Source organism: Peromyscus leucopus, chromosome X, assembly GCF_004664715.2.
Source record: "Peromyscus leucopus breed LL Stock chromosome X, UCI_PerLeu_2.1, whole genome shotgun sequence".
In the NCBI taxonomy this organism is placed as follows: Eukaryota; Metazoa; Chordata; class Mammalia; order Rodentia; family Cricetidae; genus Peromyscus; species Peromyscus leucopus.
The window spans coordinates 22,726,298-22,753,429 of record NC_051083.1 but is presented as its reverse complement, the minus strand read 5'-3'; the positions used below and the strand labels follow the sequence as shown (position 1 = coordinate 22,753,429).

At 41.2% G+C, this 27,132-nt stretch overlaps 1 protein-coding gene and 1 non-coding gene across 2 annotated transcripts in view; both read left to right on the top strand.

The window, feature by feature from the left end:
• Shroom2 (shroom family member 2) overlaps positions 1-27,132 on the top strand; it is a 176,845-nt gene that overhangs the window by 49,328 nt on the left and 100,385 nt on the right. The window lies entirely within an intron of this gene.
• Positions 466-587, top strand: LOC114683404. Its single transcript, XR_003733156.1, has one exon. It is a non-coding gene; the product is annotated as a small nucleolar RNA SNORA26 (small nucleolar RNA).

Genomic DNA, 27,132 nt, shown 5'->3' with positions numbered 1-27,132 from the left:
TGTCTTCAGTGTTTTTGATTTTAGCCATTCTGACAGGCGTAAGGTGGTATCTCAGAGTTGTTTTGATTTGCATTTCCCTCATGATTAGGGATGGTGAGCAATTCCTTAAATGTCTTTCAGCCATTTGAGTTTCCTCTGTTGAGAATTCTCTAGTTCTAAAGCCCATTTCTCAATTGGACTGTTGGTCATTTTGATGTCTAATTTCTTGAGTTCCTTATATATTCTGGATATCAGTCCTCTGTCACATGTGGGGTTGGTGAAGATCCTTTCCCATTCTGTAGGCTGTCACTTTGCAGGGTTTCTCTGTAGCTTTGCGCCCTTCCTGGAACTCACTTGGTAGCCCAGGCTGGCCTCGAACTCACAAAGATCCGCCTGCCTCTGCCTCCCGAGTGCTGGGATTAAAGGTGTGCGCCACCACTGCCTGGCCCAATACCACATTGTAAAGCTCCTTGTCCGCCCTTTCCTGTGCCCTTTTAAGGTTGTCGTGGTACTTTAAGAGGCTAACACAGAAGGGTAAAGGAACTCTCCATAAAACCCATGGAGGAGATTGTACGCCTTCTCTTTGGATCCTGTCTGGAGTCACAGATGAAAAAAATAAATAAAATAAAGCTCCTTGGCATTTACAGTGCTGGCTGATTATTTTCTAAGAAACTCATCCATTTCATTTATTCATGAATGTCCCAATGAATGATCATTTTTTTACCATTGTTTCTTAATCATTTGCATTTATAGCTGCTTTTCTCCTCACCTGCAGTGCTCAGGAAAGGAGTGGAGAGAGGGATATAGCACCCTGAAGACTATTTAACAATATCCTAAAAAGCATATGCTACAGGAGGTTAATACCTCTGGTGAATTATTGAAAATATTCTATGGGTTAAAAGGAAGGCCATGTGGCCGGGCAGTGGTGGCGCACGCATTTAATCCCAGCACTCGGGAGGCAGAGGCAGCCAGATCTCTGTGAGTTCGAGGCCAGCCTGGTCTACAGGGTGAGTTCCAGGACAGACACCAAAGCTACACAGAGAAACCCTTTCTCAAACAAAAAAGGGGGGGCATGTTACAGAGATCTGTAAATCTACATTTATAGTTTATTTCATCAGTATATGGCTTGCTCAAGGAACAGCTTGGATTTATGTGTCTCTTGTGGATATTTATGTTACTGAAGTTAAGTTGGATATCTTTTGAGAAGCTTGTTTTATGTGTCTAAAGTATTGAAGTGCTAAATATCTATTCCATGATATAAAAAATCCCTTTGTGGCTCTGTGGATGTAGCTCAATGGTAGAGTGTTTGTCTGGTATGTGCAAGGCTCTAGGGTTCAATTTCCCCACACAGCCCAAAGAAAAAAACAAACTCCCTTTGCCACAGGGATATTGGGAGAGGAAATATGAGGTTTTGTGATATCTGTGCTTTACCACCAAGTAGCTATGTGACCTTGAGTAAGTTACTGCATATCTCTGACTCTCAAAATCTGTTCTTTGGTTGTGTATGTATATGCTTGCAATGGTACTGACTTAAAAATCAGTGTTGGTCTAGAATGACTGCAGAGAAAGGGGTGGTGCTTTTGATGTGTTCTATGCCACTTTTCTTGATCGCTGTCATTTTTCATTAGTTTTTTTTCCCATTTTCTAACCTGGTGAGTATATGATAACAAATGACAAACCACACATACTGCTACTTACTCATCTATCTATCTGTTTATCTGTCTATCTATCTATCTATCTATCTATCTATCTATCTATCTATCTATACCAGCTATACCACTCTTGGGCATACACCCAATAAATGCTCAATCATACCACAAGAGCACTTGCTCAGCTATGTTCATATCAGCATTGTTTGTAATAGCCAAAACCTGGAAACAACCTAGATGCCCTTCAACTGAAGAATGGATAAATAAATTGTGGCACATATACACAATGGAATACTACTCAGCAGAGAAAAACAATGACATCATGAGGTTTGCAGGCAAATGGATGGATCTAGAAAAAATCATCCTGAGTGAAGTAACCCAGACTCAGAAAGACAAATATGGTATGTACTCACTCATAGGAAGATGCTAGATGTGGAACAAGGATGACTGGACTGCTACTCACATCACCAGTGAGGCTACCTGGAAAATGGGACCCCAATAAAAGACACGGAGAAATGGACGAGATCTACATGAACAGCCTGGTCATGAGTGGGAACAATGAAGGGCGACGGTCGAGGGAAAGAGAGTGGGAGATCCTAGCTGGATCAAGAAAAGAGAGGGAGAACAAGGAATAGGAGACCATGGTAAATGAAGACCACATGAGAAGGTGAGAAGGGGAGGAAGCAGAGAGCTAGGGAGGCCCACGGAGATCCACAAAGATACCCCCACAAAAGACTGCTGGCAATGGTCGAAAGACGGCAGGAACTGACCTACTCTGGTGATGGGGTGGCCAGACACCCTGATAGTTGTGTCATAAACCCCATCCAAGGACTGAGGAATCTGAATGCAGACATCCACGGCTGGGCCCCTGGTGGAGCACTGGGAGTCTAATTAGTGAGAAAGAAGAGGGTTTATATGAGCGAGAATTGTTGAAGCTAAGGTTGGATAAAGCACCGGGACAAATAACCAAATGAATGGAAGCACAGGATCTATGAACCAAAGGCTGAGGGGCCCCCAACTGGATCAGGCCCCCTGAATGCGTGAGACAGTCATTTGGCTTGATCTGTTTGGGAGGCAGCTGTGCATTGGTGCCGGGTCCTGGGCTCGTTGCATGAGTTGGCTGTTTGAATCCTGGGACTTATGCAGGGACACTTGGTTCGGTCTGAGAGGGGGGGAATGGACCTGCCTGGACTGAGTCTACCAGGTCAACCCCGGTCCTCGGGGGAGACCTTGATCTGGAGGAGGTGGGAATGGGGGGTGGGCTGGGGGAAGGGGGGGGGCCAGGGGGGGAGAACAGGGGAATCTGTGGCTATTATGTTGAACTGAATGGTGTTGTAAAATAATTAAAAAAAAAAAACATTAAACTGGAAGTCATAATATAAGCTCAGAGGACCTGGTGCAGACCTACCTGTCGCACTGCTTGTTGCTTCAGTCTCTGTGCGTTCATGTTGATTTAGAAGGCTTCATTTTCTTGGTGTCCTCCATCCCCTCTTGCTCTTACATTCTTTTCTGCCTCCAGTCAATGGGGAGGATTTGATGGAGACATCCCACTTAGAGCTAAGTGTTCCAAGTTCTCTCCCTCTTGCATAATGTCTGTTTGTGGGTCTCTCTTTTTGTTCCCATCTGCTGCAGGAGGAAGCTTTGTCTGATGATGGTTGAACAAGGCACTGATCTGTGAGTATAGCAGAATATCACTAGGAGTCATTTTATCACTATTTTTCTTTTTTCCTTTTTTTTTAAAGACCAGTATTATTTGATTTTACTTTAGATCCCTGGGTTATCTAATCTCAGGATCTTACTCACTCTAGCAGTATCAGGTATGGGTTCCATCTCGTGGAGTGGGCTTTAAGTCAAATCAGAAATTAGTTGGTAACTCCCACAGGCTTTGTGCCACCATTGCCTTAGCAATCTTGCAGTTAGTACACTACTGTGGATAACAGGTTTTTTGTTTTGTTTTGTTTATTTACAATTTATTTTTATTTTATGTGCATTGGTGTTGTCTGCACATGTGTCTGTGTGAGGCTTTCAGATCTTGGAGTTACAAACTGTTGTGAGCTGCCATATGGGTGCTGGGAATTGAACCCGGGTCCTCTGGAAGAGCAGTCAGTGCCCTTAACCGCTGAGCCATCTCTCCAGCCCCGGATAACAGGTTTATGGTTGGTTTGGTGTTACATTTCCCTTTTGGTAGCCTGCAGAGTCCTTTCCTGTACCAAAGACACTGGAACATAGGAGTAAGGCTCTATGTAGGCACCAGCTTCACCTGTCCACATTCAGAGTTGTGTAAGTATTGTCTTAAGCAATGGGGCCTTGCTGTCAGTTTGTGGAGAGCAACCTATAGTCCTGGCAGTAGTCTGGGTTGCTTGGGGATCCCATAGGAACTCTTTGGCCAACAACTCAATTTTAGGTGTAACCTAAATCCAGCACTGGAAACTTCGTTTGGTGACAACAGCCATTTGGCACTCTGTCTCCCACACTATTTGGCAATTTCATTTAGATTGCCTTCATATATGTAATATTTTATAAGGTTTCTCCTGTATCCAATTTCCATACTACCCTTCAAATGCTCCTTAATTTTAGCTGTCTCTTCTCATAGTCCATACCACTACCCATTTCCCCCTTCCTATTCCCACTTGATTCTCCTATTGTAGACCCCCCCATCTCTAGGTATCTATTCTAGTTCCCTTTCCTAATGAGATCTGTTCCCTCTAGTTGCTTTCTGTATACCTACCCTCTGTGGTTCTATGGATTGTAGCTTGGTTACCATTCACTTAAAAGCTAATATCGACATAAAAGTGAATATAAATAAATGTTTGTCTTTCTGGGCATGGTACACCTAACTAAAGATGATTTTTTTTCCTAGTTCCATCCATTTGCCTGCAAATTTCATGATGTCATTTTTAACACCTGAGTAATACTCTATTGTGTAAATGTACCGCATTTTCTTTATTCATTCTTCTGTCAAGAGATATCTATATTGTTTTCAATTTCTGGCTATTATGAATAGGACAGCAATGAACATGTTTGAGCAAGTATCTCTGTGATAACATGAAATGTTCATTGGGTATATGCCTAAGAGTAGTATAAATGGATCTTGAGGTAGATCAATTCCCATCTTACTGAGGAACCACCACACTGATTTCCATAGGGGCTGTACAAGTTTTTATTCCCATCAACAGTGTATGAATGTTCCACTTATTTTACATCCTCAAAAGACTGACCTGTCACTTGTTTTGTTGACTTTAGTCATTCTGAAAGGTGTAACATGAAATCTCAAAGTCATTTTGATTTGCATTTCCCTGATGTCTAAGGATGTTGAACATTTCTTTAAGAGTTTCTCAGCCATTTGTGTTTCCTCTATTGAGAATTCTCTGTTTAAATTGTTCCCCATTTTAAACTGGGTTTTCTTGATATCTAGTTTCTTGAGTTATTTGTATATTTTGGATATTAGCCCTCTATTGTATGTGGAGTTGGTAAAAACTTTTCCTATTCTGTAGTCTGACATTTTATCCTATTGATGGTGTCCTTTGCCTTACAGAAGCTTTTCAGTTTCATGAGGTTCCATTTATTAATTGTTGATCTTAGTGCCTGTGATAACTGTTCTGTTCAGAACTTTTCCTTTGCCAATGAGTGAAGTACGATCCTAACTAGTCTTAACAATAAAAATCTGGAGTCAGATATCAAGGGTGAAAGCTGAAAGATCAGAGAAATAGAGCAACAGGCAGTAGAAACTTCTTACCTCTAGGAATCCACAGACCAAATGGGGGTTGGGGAGAGAGATCCCGTCTCCACCTGCCTTATATTCCTGTCTCCACCTCCTTAGTGCTGGGATTAAAGGCTTGTACCGCCTTTAATCCACCGCCCAGCCCTGTTTCTCTTTTAGCCTGGTTCAATCTCATGTATGTAGCCCAGGGTAGCCGTTAACTCCTGATCTTCCTGCTTCCTCTTTCAAGTGCTGGGATTAAAGGTGTGTGTCACCACAGCCTGGCCTCTATGGTTAACTAGTGGCTAGATCGCCCTCTGATCTCCAGGCAAGCTTTATTTGTCAGAACACAAACAAAGTATCATACAGCAAATGAGTTCAAGCTTATTCTCCTCTTTCTCTTCTATCAGGTTTTATGTTGAGGTCTTTGATGCATTTGGAATTGAGTTTTGTGCAGGGTGGTAAGTATGGATTTCTTTGGATTCTTCTACATGCAGCCATCAAGTTTACCAGCACCATTTGTTGAAGATGTCTTTTTCCAGTGTGTATTTCTGGCCTCTTTATAAAAAAACAGGTGTCTATAGGTGTGCGGATTTATGTCTGGGTCTTCACTTTGATTCCATTGATAACACGTCTGTTTTTTGTACCAATACCATGCTGTTTTTATTACTATTGCTTTAGAGTACAACTTGAAATTGGGGGTGGTGATACCTTCAGCAGTTCTTTTGTTATTTAGGATTGTTTTAGATATCCTGGGTTTTTTTTTTTTTTTTTTTTTTTTTGTGTGTGTGTGTGTGTGTGTGTGTGTGTGTGTGTGTGTGTGTGTGTTTCTACGTGAAGCTGAAAATTGCCCTTTTAAGTTCTGTGGAGAATTGTGTTGGGATTTTGATGGAGATTGCATTGAATCTGTAGATTGATTTTGGTAGGACGGCCAGTTTTACTATGTTAATCCTATCAATCCATGAGCGTGGGAGATCTTTCCATCTTCTGATACCTTTAATTTCTTTCTTTAGTGACATGAAGCATTTATCATTCAGGTCTTTCCCTTGCTTGTGAAAGCTAGTGTCCTGGCTGGTTTTGTGTGTCAACCTGACACAAGTTAGAGTCATCAGAGGAAGGGGCCTCAGTCGAGGAAATGCTTGATGAGATCCAGCTGTAATGCATTTTTCTCATTTTAGTGATCAGTGGGGGAGGGCCCAGCCCATAGTAGGTGGTGCCATTCCTAGGACATTGATCCTGGGTTCTATAAGAAGGCCAGCTGAGCAAGTCATGGGAAGCAAGCCAGTAAGCAGCTCCCCTCCATGGCCTCCACATCAGCTCCTGCCTCCAGAATCCTGCCCTGTTTGAGTTCCTGCCCTGACTTTCTTCAGTGATGAACAGCAATGCTGAAGTGTAAGCCAAATAAGCCCTTTCCTCTCCAACTTGCTTTTTGGTCATGGTGTTTCCTCGCAGCAACAGAAACCCTAAATAAAACAAACTGGTGACAGATATGACCATGTTTTGGGGAGGATTGTGGAATAACTTTGGAACTTTGGGCTAGAAGAGCCATTAAGTATTAATAGCTCTGTGGGATCTTGGAAGATAATGTTAAGAGCAGTGCAGAAGATGGAGGCCTGGCTTGTGGAATTTCAGAGGGAAGTTTAAAGACTCTATGAGGGCTATTTGTTATTTTGAATTAAAATTCTGTGGTTCTGGTTAGCTGGGGCTAAAGAATCAGCTGTGATTAACAAGATACCAGAACTACTAAAGCAATTTTTGCTTTGCTGAGATACTTGATGCTGGTCGGTTGGTGCTAAGAAATTAGCAGTGGTTAAGAAGGGCCCAGCATCACTGGTGAAATCTGGGAAGTGTTTCCTGAGAGCACAGAGAAGCTATGTTCCAGAGGTGGCCAAGGTTGTACCTTGTGCTAGCAGCCAGACTTGGTAATGTGTGTCACACTGGTGGTACTGATTTTGAAGGCATGAAGGAGTCATGGAGAGCAGCTGAGACTTGGCACCTTGAAGAGAGCCTATGAGGCTATTGATAAAAGTGCAGCCCAACTGAAACAAGGGACCCCAGCATTTTGGAGATGCCAATACCATGGGAAGACATCAAGAACAGTAGCATTAGTGGTAAGTAGCCAGCCAGAGCCTAGAAGATAAACTGTATGTGCTGCAGAGGGCAGAGCTGGAGAAGTGACCCAAGCCCTTTGGAGGATCCAGAGGATCATTAGTGAATCCCAGATAATTGGACATTGAGTTATTTATACTGTTGGAGTTTGGTTTTGCTTGGTTCATATTGTGATGGTGTCCTGGTTCTTCCCTCTTGAAGAAGGTATTTAATTTTGATTTTTAAAGGAGCCCACAGCTGAAAGAATTGAACTTTTAAAAGAGATTGGATATTTTAAACACACTGAAATTTTAATGTGTTTAAATTGGTAAATACTGCAGAACTTTTAAAATTATGATTTTAATGTGAGATCTTGGGGATAAGAAAGGAATGGATGTGGTTTAATAGTGATTGTTTGTGTGTCAAGTTGGCAAGGAGTCAGTTGTCCTGGCTGGTTTTGTGTTCCACCATTTCTCTATTTAGTTTTCTGGATGACCGGTCCATTGATGAGAGTGTAGTATTGAAGTCTTCCACCATCAGTGAGTGAGGGTCAATATGTGATTTAATCTGTAGCAGTGTTTCTTTTACAAATTTGGTTGCACTTGTGTTTGGGGCATAGATGTTAAGAATTGCAATGTCCTCGTGATGGCTTTTTCCTTTGAATATGTAGTGTTATTCCCTATCTCTTCTGATTAGTTTGGTTTGATGTGTATTTTGTCAGATATTGAAATAGCTACTGTACCCTGAGGTAATGTCTATCTTTGATGTTAAGGTTTGTTTCTTGGATTCCATACAAGAATGGATCCTGTTTTCACATCCATTCTGTTAGTCTGTGTCTTTTGTTGGAGAATTGAGTCCATCGATGTTGAGAGATATCAATGAGCAGTAAAGTTTGACTCCTGTTATGTTGTTGTTGGAGTTGTGTGTGTGTGTGTGTGTGTGTGTGTGTGTACGTGTGTGTACATGCACATATAGTTCCCTTCTGACTTTGCTGGTCTGAGATTATTCTTTGTGTTTTTTCGCTTATTTGTTTGTTTGCTTGTTTGTTTGTTTTTTTGTAGTTAACTTCTTTAGGTTGGAGCTTTCCTTCTAGCACCTTCTGTAGGGTTGGATTTATAGATAGATATTGCTTAAATTGTGTTTCATCATGGAATATCTTATTTTCTCTATCTATGGTGTTTGAAGGTTTTGCTGGGTACAGTAATCTGGGCTGGCATCTGTGGTCTCTCAGTGTCTGCAGCACATCTGTCCAGGCCCATTGAGAAGTTGGGTGTAATTCTAATAGGTCTGCCTTTATATGTTAGTCTTTTTCCCTTGCAGCTTTTATATTCTTTCTTTGTTCTGTACACTTAATATTTTGATTATTTTGTTCAGAAGGGACTTTCTGGTCCCGTCTCTTTGGTGTTCTGAATGCTTCTTGTACCTTAATATGCATCTCCTTTAGGTTAAGGAAATTTTCTTCTGTGATTTTGTTGAAAATATTTTCTATGCTTTTGCACTGAGATTCTTCTCCTTCCTCTATTCCTATTATTCTTAGATTTGATCTTTTCATAGTGTCCCAGATTTCCTGGATGTTTTGTGCCAGGAGTTTATTTGATTTTAATATTTTCTTTGACCAATGTACCTATTTCTTCTATAGTGTCTTCAGTACCTGAGATCCTTTCTTCCATCTCCTGAATTCTGTTGGTGGTAAAGCTTATCTCTGAGTTTTTTGATTGAGTCCCTAAATTTTTATTGCCAGATCTCCCTCAATTTGGGTTTCCTTTATTGGTTCTATTTCTACTCTCCAGTCTTGAATGGTTTTATTCATTTTATTTTATTAATTTCCTTCCACTGTTTGTATTTTCATAGATTTCTTTAAGGGATTTATCCATTTCCTCTTTAAAGACCTCTGTCATATTCATAAAAGCTGTTTTAAAGTCTTTTTCTTGGGCTTTAGCTATGTTGGAATATTCAGGGCCTGCTGTGGTAGGGTTGCTGGTGCTCTAGTGGAGACATATTGACATATTGTTCTGCCTATTGTTGTTGATTGTGTTTTGATGCTGGTGTCTTGGCATCTGGGATTGGGAAGACAGGTAAAATGTGTTTGCCTATTCATTCAGACTTGAGACTTTGGAATGAGTTCAGGGCAGTGATGGCACTTTCCAAGATGGAGGAAAGCTGCAATTTTCTTAGTCTCCTGCTGTCCTGGCAGGAGTCCTGGTTGATTTCTTAACCTTCTCTTTGGTTGTTCCTTTTGGTTTTAAAATTAAAACTCTCCACTTTGAGATGGTGGATTCCATGTAGTTTTGAAAATGGGGAGAGGTGCCATGGACCTATCACCTAGGTTCTCCTTGTAGCACCATAACAACAGTATCACATCAGATTATTGATGTGGATAGAGATCACACACATGCCATTTCCATCCCTACAAGGACTCCACCTCTCTTTTGTTCTCTCATAGTCCCCTTTCTATCTGCTACCACCACCACACCTCAAGTCCTACCCTCATTTCTGTAACTGTATTGTTCCCAGAATAGTATGTGAGTGGGATAATATAGAATGAGAATCTTTAAGGTGGGCTTTTCCCCATGATAGATAATTGTCTGGAGATGTATCTGGATTTTGCATTATCCACTGTGGGCAGTGCCACTCCTGGACAGGTAGAAGAAGAAAACAAGCTGAGCAAGGCATGAGAAGTAAGCCAGTAAGCAGTGTTCTTCACTGGTTCTGCTCAGTTTCTTGCTTCTGATTTCAGCCTTGAACTCTTATCTTAACTGTGAATGGGATATTGTAAGCCAAATAAATCTTTTTCTTTTTACCCTTCAGACTGCTTTTGATCATGGCGTTTTATCACAGCAATTGAAAGCAAACTAGCACACTGTCTAAAGTACCTAAGGGCCTTCTTTTGTGTCTTCAACTCGTAGGACTTAGCTCTTTGCATGGATAGAGAAGGAAGAAGATGACAGCAGGTTCTCAACTAGTCAGATTCTGTCCTGGAATGTGTCTGGTTTGCTTTTTCTTTTTCATGTATTGCAGCCTTCTGAAACAGTGCTGTGGAGGATGATATGAGTACCTGAATCTGCCTTCCTTTTGAAAAGTGAGTTTTTTGGGGGTGTTCTCAGTTGGCACTTTCAATATCAAGTAGACAAAACCCTGAAAAGCTGGTTAGCATATGGGCAGCTGGTATTTAGACACAAACTAGTCAGGGCTGGCTCCTGAGATGATTGGGTTCCTCAGCCATTCTTACAGTTACTTTTCTTGTGTAATGTATCTGTGTGGCAACAGTGCTTTGCCAGGAGCACAAACAAGCACCTAGAAAGTTAACACTCTGCACTCCGTAAAAGCGCTGCAGTTTTTCCTGTTGGATTTCATTGTGTTATTTTAGCTTCTGTTTGATGGCACTACTTCTGTCTTCCTTTTGAACAGATAAAAATTCAAAACTTTATTAGATCATAAAACTGTTAATTATCAAGCATTTAGATAAGCATTTAACTGCAGAGGTTTCCCTGAGTGAAGTCTGTTTTACTTTTTCAGCTTCTAGTTTTCAGTAGAGGAGGATTTACTATATTGGAAAGAAGGCTTCTGTTACTTTAATAAGTTATGGTCTGAGGGCTGGGATATAGCTCAATGGTAGCATGCTTGCTTAACATTGTATGAGGGCTTGGATTCTAATGCCCCGCCCCACCACTTCCTCAAAAAAATGTTATTGTCCAGAAGAAAGGACTGGCTCATTTAAAAGCAGCCTCTCGTGAAGTTGAAGCTGATCAAGATATATTGGAATGCAAAGCATGACTAGTATCTGACTGAGCAACTCAAAAAACCTTTGGAGCAGGTTAGTGTGGATGAAAAGGTTTATGAAGGTTGTCAAGAAACAAACAAAAAAACCCTCCAGGTAACTTCCCAGTAGCACATCAGCTAAAGCTGTAAATGGAACATTTAATGAACTGGTTTTTTTTCCTGCTTTTAAGAACTGTCTTTTAGAGCTGGGGATATAATGCAATGGGGTCCTGTTGTCAGTCCTATTGGGGCTGGCCTAGCATGTACTTACTCCTGGAATCAAATCTAGTCCCTGGAATTGATTCTCAGAACTGCAGTAAAATGAATGAATCAATGGATAAAGAAGGCTCATCACTCTTCTTTGTATTTTGACTGGACAGTAGGTACAATGTACTGCTTTCCCACCTATGGGAACTTTCTGTCTGGGTTCTGTCTAGCTCCTTGCTGATTCTGTGTAGCATGTGAGGATTCATTCATTCTTAGTGCCATCCCTTTGAAGGCTTGCCTTAAGCTGAGTGTGCAGATACAACTTTTTCTCTTGTTATACAGTGTTCCTCTCATCACCTGCCACATTTTATTACTATGAAGACAGTCCTCTTGAATTCCAGTTCTAAAGGTGGTTGAATTTGACCCACAAGAGACAATGATTATAGTTCTAAAATCTTAAAGTCAAAGGAGGTCTTGAAAATAGTATAGGTTGAATTTATCACTTTTGGGGTAGGGAAACTGAGGCCCAGGAAAGGCCACAAGTTTTATAACTTTGATAAAAGTAGAAATTTACCCGCTTTTCAGTCAGTGGCAGGAAGCCCGTGCAAGGGCTTTGCTTTTGTTTTGTAGAAACAAGCTTTCAGATTTGCAGTTTGTGCTGTCCTCCAGTGTATGATCTTCTTGCCTCAGTTTCTGGGATGCCAGGATTACAGGGCATGAATTCTGCAGCTTTTTGGCAGTAGATGATACAGATCTACCATTTGCCTCACGCTGTATGTTTGGCATGCAAGTTAAAACAATCTACAAGATTTAGTATCTAAGCTGGTCAGGTGATACACACCTGTAATCCCAGTACTTGGGTGGTGGAAGCACAAGGATCACAAGTCTAAGGCCATCCTGAGTTCCAGAGTGAGTTTAAAGCCAACTTGAGCTACTACATGTATCTCAAAATAAAAAGAAAAACTTAGTGTACTTCTCAGTGAGATTGTAGTTTTTCTTTTAAAGAAAACTTGTTTTTGTATGTTTCTTGGGTAAGAGGGTGCCAGTCATTCCTGCTGGAGGCAGGAGGATCCTATGTGGGAGGGCCATGAATACCAAATCTACCTGCCAGGCAGTGGGAGGGGTGACCAAGTACCACAATACAGTTAGCAGTAAACAGAAGTCTTTTTAAAAACAAATATATATTTTTACAGTGCTAGTGATAGGACCTAGGGCTTCCCACATGTAAGGCAAGTACTCTACACTGAGCCCCATTCATGCCCAGCAGAGGTTTGTTTTCTCATGATAAATACACAGTTGAAATTCTGGAAGCTAGATATCCCAAATCAATGTCAGCAGGGCCATACCCTTTCTGGACACTCTAATGAAGGTCCTTTCTGCCTCTTTCAGTTTCTTGTAGACCTAGGCATCCTTTTGTTTGTGGCTCCTTTACTCTAGTCTCCACCTCTATCATGCATCCACCATGCATTTATGTCTGAGTTCCCCTCTTATAGCAATTTTGGATGACCTCATCTTAACTAATTATGTCTATAATGATCCTATGTCCAAATAAGGCTAACTTCGCATGTTTTGGGGCAGAGGCTTCAACATACCTCCCCCCTTCTCTTTATTTTACAACATATCTTTTTTCAGTGACATAATTAAGCTTATAGCAGAAATAATAAATTTTCTTTTTTCTTGAGATAAAATCTCCATCCAGAAAAATGTTTACAACATGAATATAGATCTTGATGAATTTGTACAGAGTGAACACACTTGTAATCTTCACCCATATGAAGGAATGGAGGAGATGATCTGTTAACCCCTTGTTCCTGATCCTACCTAACACCTTTTAAGGAATTCCTTGTTGGAATATTTTCTCAATGTTCTTCTAGCATGGTTGGTGCTTTTTAGATTTTAATCTGACACTTTGCTTACAAGTAAACATGGGGATGCATTGTTTTCGTCTTTTTGCCTTGCTCTGCAAACTTGTGCTCATCATAAATTAAACTGAGTCTTAATTCAGTTACAGGCTGGCTGATGAATAACTTGGGCTTTAACTAATGTAAGAGGAAGTAGGGTGCAAGTTAGACCAGTTACACTAATACTCAATGATGAAGGTGTCATACTGTGAGCCAGAATCAGCATTTTCACTTTGTAACCTTGATGGCTTCCTGGGAACTCTTTATTGTAAAGCATATTGTTATAGAACAAATTGCATTTTGAGTATGAATAATTAGATTCACACTAGAGACTCTGTAATATGTTTATCAAATAATCTACAATAAAACCATTTATATCCTAAATTCAAAAAGATCACTCCTATCTGTCATTGTCACCTTGGATTCTGATAGACCTTGGTTATGCTTCTGTTGAGAATGTCTTCTCTCTAAAACGGATAGACTGTGTGGATGGTGTGAGCTCATATCCAGTTTCATTCCCATGTCACAGTCTGAGACCTGAGTTTAAATGGGAAAGACTCTGACTTAATGGTAGGAGTTTATTGCTCTGCATTTTCTTCCACTTGAAAGACATACATTCTTGTTCTCCTGTTCTTGTGAAAGTCTTATACACATATTAACTGTCATAGTAAGTCACTTATCTTTATGATCTTTGTTTTATTTTCCTATAGAATTGAGAGAAAAATTCTTGGTCAACTGTCATATTTAAATTTTGAGGGGGTTTATTTTGATTTTTGAGACAGTGCCTTACTATGTATCCCATGCTGGCCTGGAACTTACAGTCTTCTTGCCTCAGACTACTGATGCTGATGTGAGCTACCACAGTGGCCTGAAAAAAATTTATAGTCTATCATGAAAACAATCTGTATTCCATTTTGAACATTGATAAATACTCCCAAATATTTCTATATTAATCCTAGCAGATGAATGTGTAGTTTTGCATGAAAAATTTGTTCATAAAAGGATACAAAATAAGATATGGCTGTTTCCAGATTAGAAAAAAAAAATGAAAAAGAACCAGAAATGCCTTTGAAGCTTCAGCTTTGTTATGTCAAGAATTTTAAGCCTAGAAGAAAAGATGGCTCTATTCTTGATTCACATAAGCGTGAGGTGTGTGTGTGTGTGTGTGTGTGTGTGTGTGTGTGTGTGTGTGTGTGTGTGTGTTTTGAGGGGGTTGTCTCTTTGCTTTGCAAATTCACATCCATCATAAACCAAGTACATCCCACTTAAGTGTTTTAACCCAGGCTGTACCATTTGGGGAAGTAGAGGTAGATTACTCAGCAAGTTCTGCCATCCCAGTGGAAGGAAGGTCACCTGCTTCCCAAGATGCACAGCTGAAACTTCAAATTGTTCATCTTTGTTTAGCTGAGGCTGAGATGCTACCTATCAGAAAAATTAAGTCATTTAAAATTTATATACTTAAACAGGTTTCTTTAAAAAAAAAAAAGTCATTTTACACATATGTGTGCAAGTGGGGGTGGAGTGCTCACAGAGGCCAAAAGAGGATGTTGTATCTTCTGGAGCTGGAGTTACAGGTAGTTGTGAACCACTTGAAGTAGGTGCTGGCAATCAAACTCAGGACCTCTGCAAGAGCAATAAGCACTCCTAACTGCTGACCCATCTCTTTAGCCCCAGTTTTTGTTTAGTATCTACCCAAACTGTGGATGAACTCAGAAGAAATAAACATATCATTAAGGAATTAAGATTTTTCCGTAGGAGAGTTGGCAGCTGAACAAGTCAGCATAGGGTGTCTGGTTTTTGTTTAGTCTTGGTTTGTGTGGCATAAATTTTAAGTACCTTGCTGTGTTTTAAGTGACAGAGAAGAGTTATAGCTTAGATAATAGTTAGGATATTTTGGTTTGATTTGCGTATCATTTTGGCCTGGATATATAATACTGTTGAGGTGAAAACTGTGTTAGCTTCCTTGAAACAAACAATAAAACCTTGCCCTCATGTATTCCCATTGCTCTTAAAGCAATTGAACTCAAACCTGTTAACTCTCTTACTGCCTACCCCATGATATATTTTTAAGTTCATTACAATTGACCTCTGTATCCATTGATTCCATAGTCATTGGATGTAACCAACTATAAATCACAAATATTTTGGAGAAGAAAATTTGTGTTGAACATGTACAAATTTTCCCTCTTGTTATTAGTTAAACAACATAGTGTAACAACTATGTACATGGTACTTACATTGTATTACATATTATTGGTGATTCGGAGATGGGTTAAAGTATATGGAAGGCACGAATAGACTGTATGAATGCACTGTGCCATAGTTTACAAAGGACATGATGATCCTCAGACCTTGGTGTCCACAGAGGATCCTAGGAACACTGCCCCCTCCATTGGATAGCAGAGACAGCTATACATTTCCTTGTTAGCAAGAAATACAGACATTGGATGAAAATAAAAATATAATAATGCAGCCGGGCGGTGGTGGCGCACGCCTTTAATCCCAGCACTCCGGAGGCAGAGGCAGGCGGATCTCTGTGAGTTCAAGGCCAGCCTGGGCTACCAAGTGAGTTCCAGGAAAGGCACAAAGCTACACAGAGAAACCCTGTCTCGAAAAACCAAAAAAAAAAAAAAAATGTAATAATGCTATTGTAGGTGGTAGATGTAGGGTAAATTTAGTCTACTTTTATTCCTACTTATTTACTAGTGGTGCTGAGGAGACCCTACAGCCTCATCCATGTTCACACACTTAACTGAACATGTCTTAACTCTTAAAGAAAGCAAAGAAAAATCTTGCTGGTTTTGCTTTTTTTCTCAGCCACAATAATAGATTTTACTCTTTCATAGTTCTTCCTGATTATAAAAGCAAGCAAAGTTTTACCATATAGAACTATTCTCATTTGTGTTAGTTTTATTTTAAGGTATTTAAGCCAGGCTTAGTGGTGATGCCTTTAATCTCAGTTCTTGGGAGGTGGAGGCAGGAGATTCAAAAATTGAAAGTCAACCTCAGTGACACAGTGAGTTCCAGTTAGTCTAGACTACATGAGACCCTGCCTCCAAAATATAAAAAAAAAGTATCAAAAAATGAATATATAAGCTGGGCATGGCGCATACCTGTAATATCAGCACTTTAGAGGCCAAGGTGAAAGGATCAGGAGTTTGAGGCCAGCCTCGGCTACAGAGTGATACCATGACCCCCAATAAACAAACATAAATCATTAAGTAAATGGAGTTAATAACCATTTGAAACCTCAATCTTTTCTGGGAAGAGCTTTTTTGTTTGTTTTGTTTTTCAAGACAGGGTTTCTCTGTGTAGCTTTGTGCCTTTCCTGGAACTCACTCTGTAGCCCAGGCTGGCCTCGAACTCACAGAGATCCGCCTGCCTCTGCCTCCTGAGTGCTGATATTAAAGGCATGTGCCACCACCACCCGGTGGGAAAAGCTATTTTAACTACCTCACTTCAGGCTCTTCAAGCAGATACTGGAAATCCTGGACCAGAAAGTCTCCTGGAATATCAGAGTTTTCCCTGCTGCTTTGTCTAGACCCATGGCCATGCCACATCTGGACCTATAGCCCTTCATGTCTTCCCTGTTGTCAAGTAGTTGCTGCATCCATGGGCATCCTGTCTAGTTCAAGGCCAGCACAAAGAGATGGCCCCAGATGTCTCTGCCCTTTGATTGCAGAGACTAAGGCTCTGCTCTGAAGTTTCCAGCTGTTTTCTGCTCTTCTCTGTCTAGTGAACACTCTCTCCCTACAAGGGATTCAGACACTGGAAAGCACAGGGCTGGGAGCTACCACAGAGAATTCAATATTAGTGATGAGGGAGGGAGAGGGAAAACTTCCAAAAGACACAATCAAGGATCACAGGGAAGGAACTTGGACATGAATCAAGCTCCAGGGAAAGGTCAACTGTGGAGAATCATGAACCTTTGAATCGTAAATCCGGGACAAAGAAAATAGAAGGGGAAAGTAAGGTTCACCTTTTTTTTTTTCCCTTTACAAACATTCTGTTAAGGGACTTGAGCACCTTGGGGTGCTGGGTTCCTGCATGGATGCCAACAAAAAAAAAAAAAAAACAACCATGGGTATTTATATCTGAGAAGTTTTGAATTAGCCAAACCAGCCATATGTGATTTTATGGTTCTTTAACTTCTTTTGTTTTTTTTTAATTTTGTATTACTGGGATTGAAAGTAAGGTAAGGCTTCTAGTAGTAAGCCATATCCCTAGCCATCACCCCCTTTTAAGGTAATGCCTCCCTATGTACCCCATGTTGGCCTCAACCTCATGATCTTCCTGCCTTAGCAGCCCAAGTGTGGAATGACAGCCATATACCACTATGCCATAATACTGTTTTTATGGGGTGGAATGGAATGGAGGAACCACTTCTTTTGAAAAGCAATGTAGACATTTGAGAACAATCTACCTCTTAAAATCTAAATTGTTAGCTCAAGACACCTGCTACCCCCTAAAGAGAGGATCCTGCCATTGCCCTGGGGTTGTGTATGTTGTACTCCCAGCCCCTTACTTGTGTCCACCCTTCCTACCCCATAAACATGTGCAAGAGCTTTTTCTTTTAATGTTTGTTTTTGACAGAAAGCATCACCAGAAGGTTTTTCCAAAAGACTAAAAGATAGTCTTTGTGATTAGCAAGAACATCATACTGTATTCAAGAGAAAGAGGAAGGTTGGGGGTGGTGGTGTCTGAGTTCACTTCAAGGGAAGTCACTGTAGCTCGGTTCCCCCTCCCTCTTTCCTTCTTACGTGCACAGCCACAGTGCATTCAATTGTTTAAGAGCAACACATCCTTTGAACTAGCCCTAGGATGGGAATGTCCATTAAAAATAAACAGCCATGTGTCCCTAGCAGCTGGGACTCTGTGTTCTAACACCCAGCAGTTCCGTTTCCTTTCTCTTGATTGTGTATCTGTTCTTCCAGATTGCCTTTGTGCTTTGAAAACTGCAGGTTTCAGTAATCCTAGTAATCTCCATGTAAGCAAGTGTTTAAAAGACCTAACTCCTCTTTACCTAGAGATCTGTGAGAACTGCCTAGGAGCAGATAAGCGTTGTTGCTAGATGGGTGGGAAGCTTGCTTGGTATCTAGATATTTGGAAAACCTACTTGAACAGCTATGGTGGTGTTTTTTTTTTTTTTTTTTTTTTTTTTTTTTTTTTTTTTTTTTTTTTGTGTGTGTGTGTGTGTGTGTGTGTGTGTGTGTGTGTGTGTGTGTTTGCTCTCCAATTCATCCTAAGATGAATGCTGGGCTGTAGTCAGGAACTTTACTTATCTTTGCTGATTCTTTTCCTCTTCTTTCAGCCTTTCCAGAAATGGTATCTATTGTATGGTGAGGGCCATCTGTACAAGAGGGGGAAAAACAAAATATAAAATTTGGTCTTTGTCTTTAGAAAGATGCTGGTTGTGTTTTGTCGCTGTGACAGACTATATGATAAAAATAACTCAGTGGAGCAAAGATTGATTTTGGCTCCCGGTTTCAGAGTTTACAGTTCATGGTTAGCTGGCTCTGTTGTTTCTGGGTCTCTGTTAAGGCAGGACATTATGGCAAAAGGGTGCGGTGGAGCAGAACTATTCACTTCACAGTAGCCAGAAAGCAGAGAAAGGGGCACAAGAACAGGGACATGATACATCCATCTAGGGTATGACCTCCTTTCTCCAACTACACCTCACCTCCCAGTAATGACATCACATTATGAACTCACCAATGGCTTATTTTATGGTTAGGTCAGAACCCTCATGACCTAGTTACCTCTCAGTTGCTTCATCAAGTGGGACCAAGCTTCAATACATAAGGACTGGGGGTCCTTTAGGCTGAATGTGAGCAAGCCAGAGTAGTGTACATTTTAGTGATGAGTGGACAGTGCACCCATAATTATTGGAATGGGTGACAGCAGGATGAATGGTGACTAGAATATCAAGGCCAATTTTGCTTGGAAATGGTAGAACAATGTTAAATATGATGGTCCTACCTGGCCTGACCAAACATGCATTCTGCTACAGACCAGAAGGAGGATGATTTGTGTGACCCAGGTGGCTCCCTGCTTCCTTCCATGGTGCATAGGAAGTGACTTGGCTTTGGTTTTCTGTTCCACATGAGCCATTCTGGTTATCTCTAGTATATCATTTAACATAGTGGTTCTCTACTAGGAGTGATTGTATCCCTCTGGAGACATGTGACAATGTCTGAAGAGTACATAGTAGTATGTAGCTGTTGAAGCTGGTGATACTGCTAAACAGCCTATAAAGTATAGGACATTTGTTTTGCTCAAAGCAAAGAATGACCTGGCCCCAAATGTTATCAGTGCTGAGGTTGAGAAGTTTGTTTTAAAGTAAGGTATTCTGTTTGGCTATCCAACCCCCTCCCCCCAATTTTTACTGATCAAATATTTGGATAAAATAGCCAGTGTTGAGTTATTACAGACAATACTGATTTAAAGAGTGTTCTGATTGTCTTTGGTTAACATACTGTTATGATTTGGATCTTAAAGGCCCTTGAGGTCCCTGTATTAAAAGATGCTGGTCTGAGGTGCTGTTAGGACATGGTCGAACCTCTAGGAAGTGGCACCTATTAATAGAAAGATAGGCCATTGAGGGTGTGCCCTTGAAGGGATTGTTGATACCCCAGGCTCTGCCTCATTCACTTCTTGACTGTCTTGAGATGAACAGATGTGCTCTACCAAGTGCTTCTCCTGCCCTGTTTACTGCCTTGTCACAAGCTCAGAGGCAGCCTTTCAAATAACTATAAAACCAATATATTTTTATTTTTTAAGTTGGTTCTCCTAGGCAATTTGTCATAGTTTCAGAAAGCTGACTAACACACATCTATACACATAGCTTTAGTTATCTGCTATTCTCCTGTGTGTTATATATCAGGCCATTGAGCTGTGTATGTCAAAATGATTTTGTTTCTTTAAAGAGTTGCATGTGTTTTTTTTCCCTGTAGACACCATGATCCTAGCACTATTCTGAAGTTGGCATTTGCCCTGCATTGCTAGCTGCATAGGCTGATGCTGCACATTTGAGCACCTACGGACAGGAATCATTTTTTTTCTGGGTTTGGCCAGGGAGCAGAGGCACTGAGTGAGGGTCCTGTGGCATGGCAATTTTAAAAGCATTAGAAGCTGATGTGACTGGGAGAAGGGTCACAGGCAGATGGTGGGTCTTGGGCTGGTTATCCCTTAACTAATTCGGACTGATGATAGTTGTTAACATAGCGCTGCTTGTCAAGGTGAAGATGTAGAGCAGTGGAGTATGAAAACAGGGTGGCGGCTTCTGGGACTCTCTTCATATCTATACAACACCCCATGTGACTGTGACATGACCTCTCCCATCTGTTGTATCACCTCTGCCTTTAATCCTTAGCAGCTTCCTCTTTTGACCTAATGAATGGAGATCCTTGAGAACAGTTTTCCTGATCCATGCTCAGGCTCTGTCTGCCTTCACAGGGCCAGCTGGTGAGATATGCATGTATTCTTTTCTGTTCCTTCCTTGCTTGATTGTAAATACAGGATATTTAGACCATGACATATTAGCTGATCCTCTCCTCCTCCACAGTCTTTCTATGTAGCTCAGACTGGTCTCAGATATGCTATGTAGCCTGTAAGTCAGCTGACCTCTAACTCCCAATACAACTGCCTCAACATTTTGAGTGGAGGGATTACAGGTAATCTCCATCATACCCAACAAAATCGTATATTGGCTCTGTGTCAGACAAGATATATAGAAGATTCTTTAGTTTTCTTATATCAATCACTGAGTATGGAAATCAGGTCCTTGCCTATGCTAAACAAGTGCTCCACCACTGAGCCAGCCCCACCCCCAGCTATTAGGTACCATTTAATTCATGGGGGAAATGTGACCTTGTTTCCATAAAATTTGCTTAGGCTAAACTTTTAAGTCACCCCACTTACAAATTGAAACCTTTTGTGTTTTCTGTAATGCTGTACATAAAACTTACTGTTTAACCAATACAAATGTGTAGGATAACTGGAGTTTTTCTTTCTAATCTTCTTACATACAAGGGCTTAGAAAACATTTCACCTAAGTAAATTTGGAGTAATGGTTAGTGGAGAGATCTCCCTTTCCACTAAGCTTCCAATGTTCTCATATTATCATCAAGATCTGTATAAGTTGCCACTGAAACGGAGAGTGGGGCCAACTTCATTTCTTTTTCTTCTTCCTCCCTCTTCACACCCCTCCTTTTGGTTATGGAGATAGGATCTCGTGTAGCTCAAGATGGCCTGAAACTCACTAGCTGAGGATTACTTTGAACTGCTTGCTATCCTCTTGCCTCCACCTCCCAAGTATTGGGATTGTGGGCATACTCCAGAAGCCCAGCTCCCAGTCCCAATCAACCATAAGTAGATTGTAACAATAATAGTGATTTGTGAATAAATTTGTATAATACTTGGAGTTTGTAACATATTTCCATCTTTAACTCATTTGTATCCTTGTAGTTGACCTAGGGTGGGTTTTTTGTTTATTTTGTTTTTGGGTTTTTTTTTTTTTTTGGAGGCAGGGTCTGTGTATCACACACCTACTTGTGTAAGATGCCCTTGAACTGATCCTTCTCCCTTCACCTCCCAAGTGCTGTGCCACTACACCAGGCTTTAATCCCAATCTAACAAACATTCAGGTTGTAACAATAACAGTGATCTGTTAATATACTTGTATTAGGAATTTGCAACATATCTTCATTTTTATATCACTTTTATCTTCCTGGTTGTCTTAGGGTCTTTTCTTTTTTCCCATTCCCCCTCATTTCCCTTCTTCTCTTCTCTTCCTTTCCCTTCCTTCCTTTCCCTCTTTCCCTTTCCTTATAATTTCCCTTTTCCCTTATCTTTCCTCCCCTCCCCCTTTATCTTCTTTTTCCCTTCCTCTCCCCCTTCCTTTCTTTTTTAAGGTAGGATTTGTGTAGCTCAGGTTGGTCTTGAATAAAATAATGTAGTTTAGAATGACCTTGGACCCTGGATCATTTTGCATACAACCTCCTCGGTGTTTGGAATTATGGGTATTTGCCACCATGTCTAGCTGTCCTGATGGTATTTTGTTTGCTTGCTTTTATTGTTTTGCTTTGTTGAGGGTGGGTCTCACTGTAGCCCAGGCTGACCTGGAGCTCCCAGTTCTCCTACATCAGCCTCCCAAATGGCTGAGATTACAGCAGTCCATCACCGAACCCAATTTAGACAACCATATAGTTAGTTTTTGGATGACCAAACTGAGAGCAAGGAAAAATAAGTAATTTTTTCCAAATCCTGTACAGACAAGTCTTAAGTCTCATATCTTTCCTCGATGTTTTATAAACCTTCCATGATACAAACCTTTTCCCACCTTGCTACCTGGTTTTTCCTCCTCTGTGCCATCAGGGCTGTGTATCTGGTAATACATTTTCCTCACAACTTTATTAGTCAGTTTTGGGTAACAAACTACACAGTAATTAGAATAAAGAATGCTTAATGTAAATCAGAATTTGGTGAATTGGCTGTTGTTTTCTGTCTTGTCTCTTTAAAAAAACAAACTAGAGTAGTTGCTGTAGAAACCAGAGGTATTGCAAAACAAGACTTATTTATTCTATGCCTGTGGCTCTTGATGAAAAAAATTCTCCTGTTCATGCACCTATAGTCACAGCTTCTCAGGATGCTGAAGCAGGAGATTGCTTGAGTATGGTAGTTTGGAGCTAGTATTAATACCATAGGGAGGACTCATCACTTAAAAACTGCACAGAATCATTAGCAACAGGCTGTTGTTTATTTTTGACTTGGCATTAACTAATAATTACTACAGGTAAAAAGAACTCAAATGTGAATAACATATAAAGAAGGCAGCATCTCCTGGGTCAGAGTCAGGGTATGTACAAAAAAAGAAATTTGTCTTCGCCAGCCCCCAGAGCTTAGCCGTTCATCTCAGTGGTGTGTGTGCCTGCATGTTTGCTTGCGTTGAGAGAGACTGAGACTGTATTTATGTCTGACTGTCTGTCTCCCTTGAAGCTCACTAGCAAACTGGCTGGGATGCCCGTGAAACTCACTAGAAAGCCATTTGAAAGTTGTTGCTAAAACTCCCTGGGAAACTGCTGGGGGTTGGGGTGAAGTGATGAAGCTAAGAATGGCACCTTTGAGGCTACTGTCTTTAGGTGTACCACAGACCACCATGTCCCACAGGACAGGCAGAGAGGAAAGCTTGTGAGATAAGGGAGGGAAACCAGTCTTCCCTTTGTGTCCCTCTGGTGCCCTCTGCTGACAGTACTGAACAAGTGCTAGCTGTGGCTTCAGGAGAGATGGTCCCAGGGTGGGGTGATGTTTCAGAGCCTGTGCCTTACAGTCATTGAGATGTGCGACTTGGCTTTGGGGCTTTGGAGGGTCACGTCAGGATGGTTCTAGATTTCTTTCTTTTTCCAGCACTGCCTCAGTCCTGTAGATAGGCTCTTTTTTTTTTTCCTATTAAGTTTGAAGTTGAGGCAATGCATTGCTAACTAGTGGTACTTTGCTAATTGGCATTGCTTGGGGTATGCTGTTTTTAAATCCTTTGTCTCTGCAGAAATATAACTTTCTTCAGAAAATTGTTTGCTGGAGTTATTAATTCTCTTCATGAGTGTCTCTTAGGCAGATTGTAACTGGCACTGTCTGGTCTTGATAGAGATTTACCAGGTACCAGAGTTTTCAGGCCTTCACCCCATCTGGAGAAGAGGCCCACAGTGCTAGGCATTCTGCCCATTGCCATGAAAGCTGTGAGCTCTTGCCACAGAATATAAATGGCTCCCTGGCTCCCAGTCTTTCTGACCTGGCTGCTGAGGCTGCCTGTCTACCTTATAAAAATTTGACCCAATACGTGGTTCTCACAGTCAGAGGAGCAGTCAGCTCCTTTTTGTTCACTAATAGCTGTCTACGAAGACCCTGGATCCTGTGCTTGCCTTGGGAGACTGAGGCCCTATGGGCACCTCTCCTTCACATTTTGGTGGCTACATGCCTCTGCCCTTGCATCAGAACTTGTCACCAACACATCATCTTCCTTGTAAACATTTCATTTACCTGTCTCAGTCTGTCACCCCATCCAGTCTTTATCTGCCTTTTTGTGTCTTAGCGCCAAGTACAACCTGGCCCTTATTTCAGGGAGGATAAAAGGATTGCTAGACCTCTATATTCTTTTTCCTTGAAGTCCCACCTTAATGGCATTTCCTAACCTGTTAAACACCCCACTCCAGACCTGAGTCAGGCTTCCTTTCTGAAGGAACTGAGACCAGACAGAATGAGTAAGGGACTTAAGAAGACTGAGAAGTCATTATTCTCTTGTCTAACAAAAGGCATGGTCTGGTCATGCATTTTAGGTTATTCACTGGAAGGTGAAATATAATTACAGCTGATAACCTGCATGTGTGACTCATATAGTGAAGTATGATTTCAGGCTCATAAAATAGCAAAGTTGTTCTTCCCTATTTCGTTCTGATGACTGGTTATAGGGGATGTTTCATTTCCCAAGCTCAGAATTTTACTTCAACATGAACAGCAGAGCTAGATTTTCTTCCTTCCACCACCAGAGTCCTGCTTACCTTAGTTGTCTTCACCCTGTGAAGACCTCTTGCCCTCTGTCAGGAGCACTGAAAAGGCTTTAGGGGTAGGTATTAATTATCAGGGCTGCACTGGCTTCTTGCACCCCAATTAACACAAGGTCTCACTATAGCCTAGGTTGTCCTCAAACTTGCAATTCTCCTACTTCACCTCCCGCCCCCACCCGCAGTGCCAGGATTTCAGGTGTCCACCACCATGCCTGGATCTTGCTGTTTTATTCTTTTTGCTGAAGAAATTTGTTTTAATTCTAGCTGCAAGGTTACTCATCCTGAAGCAGTTGTTTTTACCGTAAGTTCACACTGGACTTCTTCCCCCCCCCCTTACCCACTTCCACTACTCGAAGAACAGTGCCCACATTCTGCTTCAAGGTCAAGTTCTCAGTCTTCTCCCTTTCTGCCCTTGTCCTCCCACACTCCTGTGTATTCTTTACTCTCTTTCCCCTGACTCATCCCTCTGGCATGCCTCCATTTCCTGCCTGCATGTTTCTTCATATCAAGACTTCCATGGAATGTCCTCCCTAATCCTGCTGTCTTCCTTTCAAGTTGCCCTACATGACACTTTGTTTGTAGAGCCTTTACATCTCCACTCTGAAGCTGAGGTGGGCATGGCCCTTCATATTTCAATTGTACTAGACTGTTTTGTCTACAGTGCACCTGATTCTCTGTAGAGAATCACATTCTTTTACCTTTCCAAGATTTCATTCTTGACTGTAAGGGTCTACTGTATTGACATTGATAGTTACAACACACACATTCTGACTCTTCCTTACAAACACAAGACTACAGTGTAACAAGCATCATGTGGCAGTTCTGTGTTTTCTATGTTTATTTGTTTGTGACAAAGTCTCACTGTGTACCGCAGGCTGGCCACAGATCGTTCCATCTCAAACTCCTGAGTGTTGCGATCACAGATGTGTACCACCCATGCCTGGCTCACTGTTAGCCACAGTCATTATTCTTTGAAAATTGGTGCCAAGTTTAGGCATGTTCTCTATAGAATGGAAATTGACAAAGCATTTTCTTTTTTAAATTTTCACATTTCTCTTTTATTATACTGATTTGGGAAAAGATGTCATTCTGTGATGTGTAAAGTGAATATCAGTACTCATATGGCCAGGCCAAGCAACTGAACCTGATTCATGAGGCATGCTGAAATATTATGTGCTTATATTATCAAGTAACATTTCACTGCTCCATAGCAAGGCAGATGATACACAACAGGAGGCACTACTGGTCCTTTGAAGCCAAGGAATTTATCCCAATTTGGTGTGAGGAATGGTTTATTTTCTCTTGACTGAATGCAGTACTATTTCAGCTACCACTAGAAACCTCAGAAGGGATTTTGTGTATTATTAAATATAGCATATAAGCTTGATTCAGGATTGATTCCAGCCTTCTCGAACCTGCTCCTCTAGAGTCAGGGAGGGAATTATTTTTCAAAAATCACTATGCAGGACACTTTCATCTTCCATTGGAATGACCACAGTCCCCAGTTACTCAACTGCAGTAGAGCCTAGTGAATGAAAAAGAAGGACATCGGGACTGGAGACATGGCTCAGCAGTTAAAAGCACCAGCAGAGGACCTGGGTTCAATTACCAGCACCCATATGGCAGCTCACACTTGTCTGTAAACTCTAGTTCCAGGGGACCTCAACACCCTCACATAGACATATATTTTGACAAAATACCAATGTCCATAAAATAAATAAATCTTAAAAAAAAGAAAAATAAGGACATGATGGCTCCAAGGTAAGATTGAGAAGGTTTATTGTAGATATGAGGGGGAGAACAGCCAGAGGCATCTGGAAGAGTCCAGACTGAACATGGTCAGCAGACTGAACCAGGCCATGAGAGGGGAGAGGAGGGGGAGAGTGAGAGAGGAAGAGAAGAGAGGAAGCAGCCAAGAGAGAAACCAGGACCCAAGAGAGTATGTGGGAGCCAAGAGGGCTCATAGCCAAAATGGCTTGGTTTTATAGGAAAAGAGAAACAGAGGAAAGGGAAATGAAGCTCAGAGCCTGGAGAGATTTAAAGTAGGGGCTGGGGTATGCCCACCAGGATGACTCTGTAACAGGTACTTGTAATGCTGAGAGATGCTGGGAGAACCTGGCAGCCAGTATCCACTTTGATATGTTAAATAGACATCTCAACCATTTGTTCAGGCTTTCTTTGAGACTTAATACAAAGGACAAGCTCCAGGGACAAAAAAAAAAGGCTCTGGTTTCTCTTTGGGCATGCCCCATCATGGTTCTTCTCTGTCCTTTTTCCAAGCAGCTCCTTAG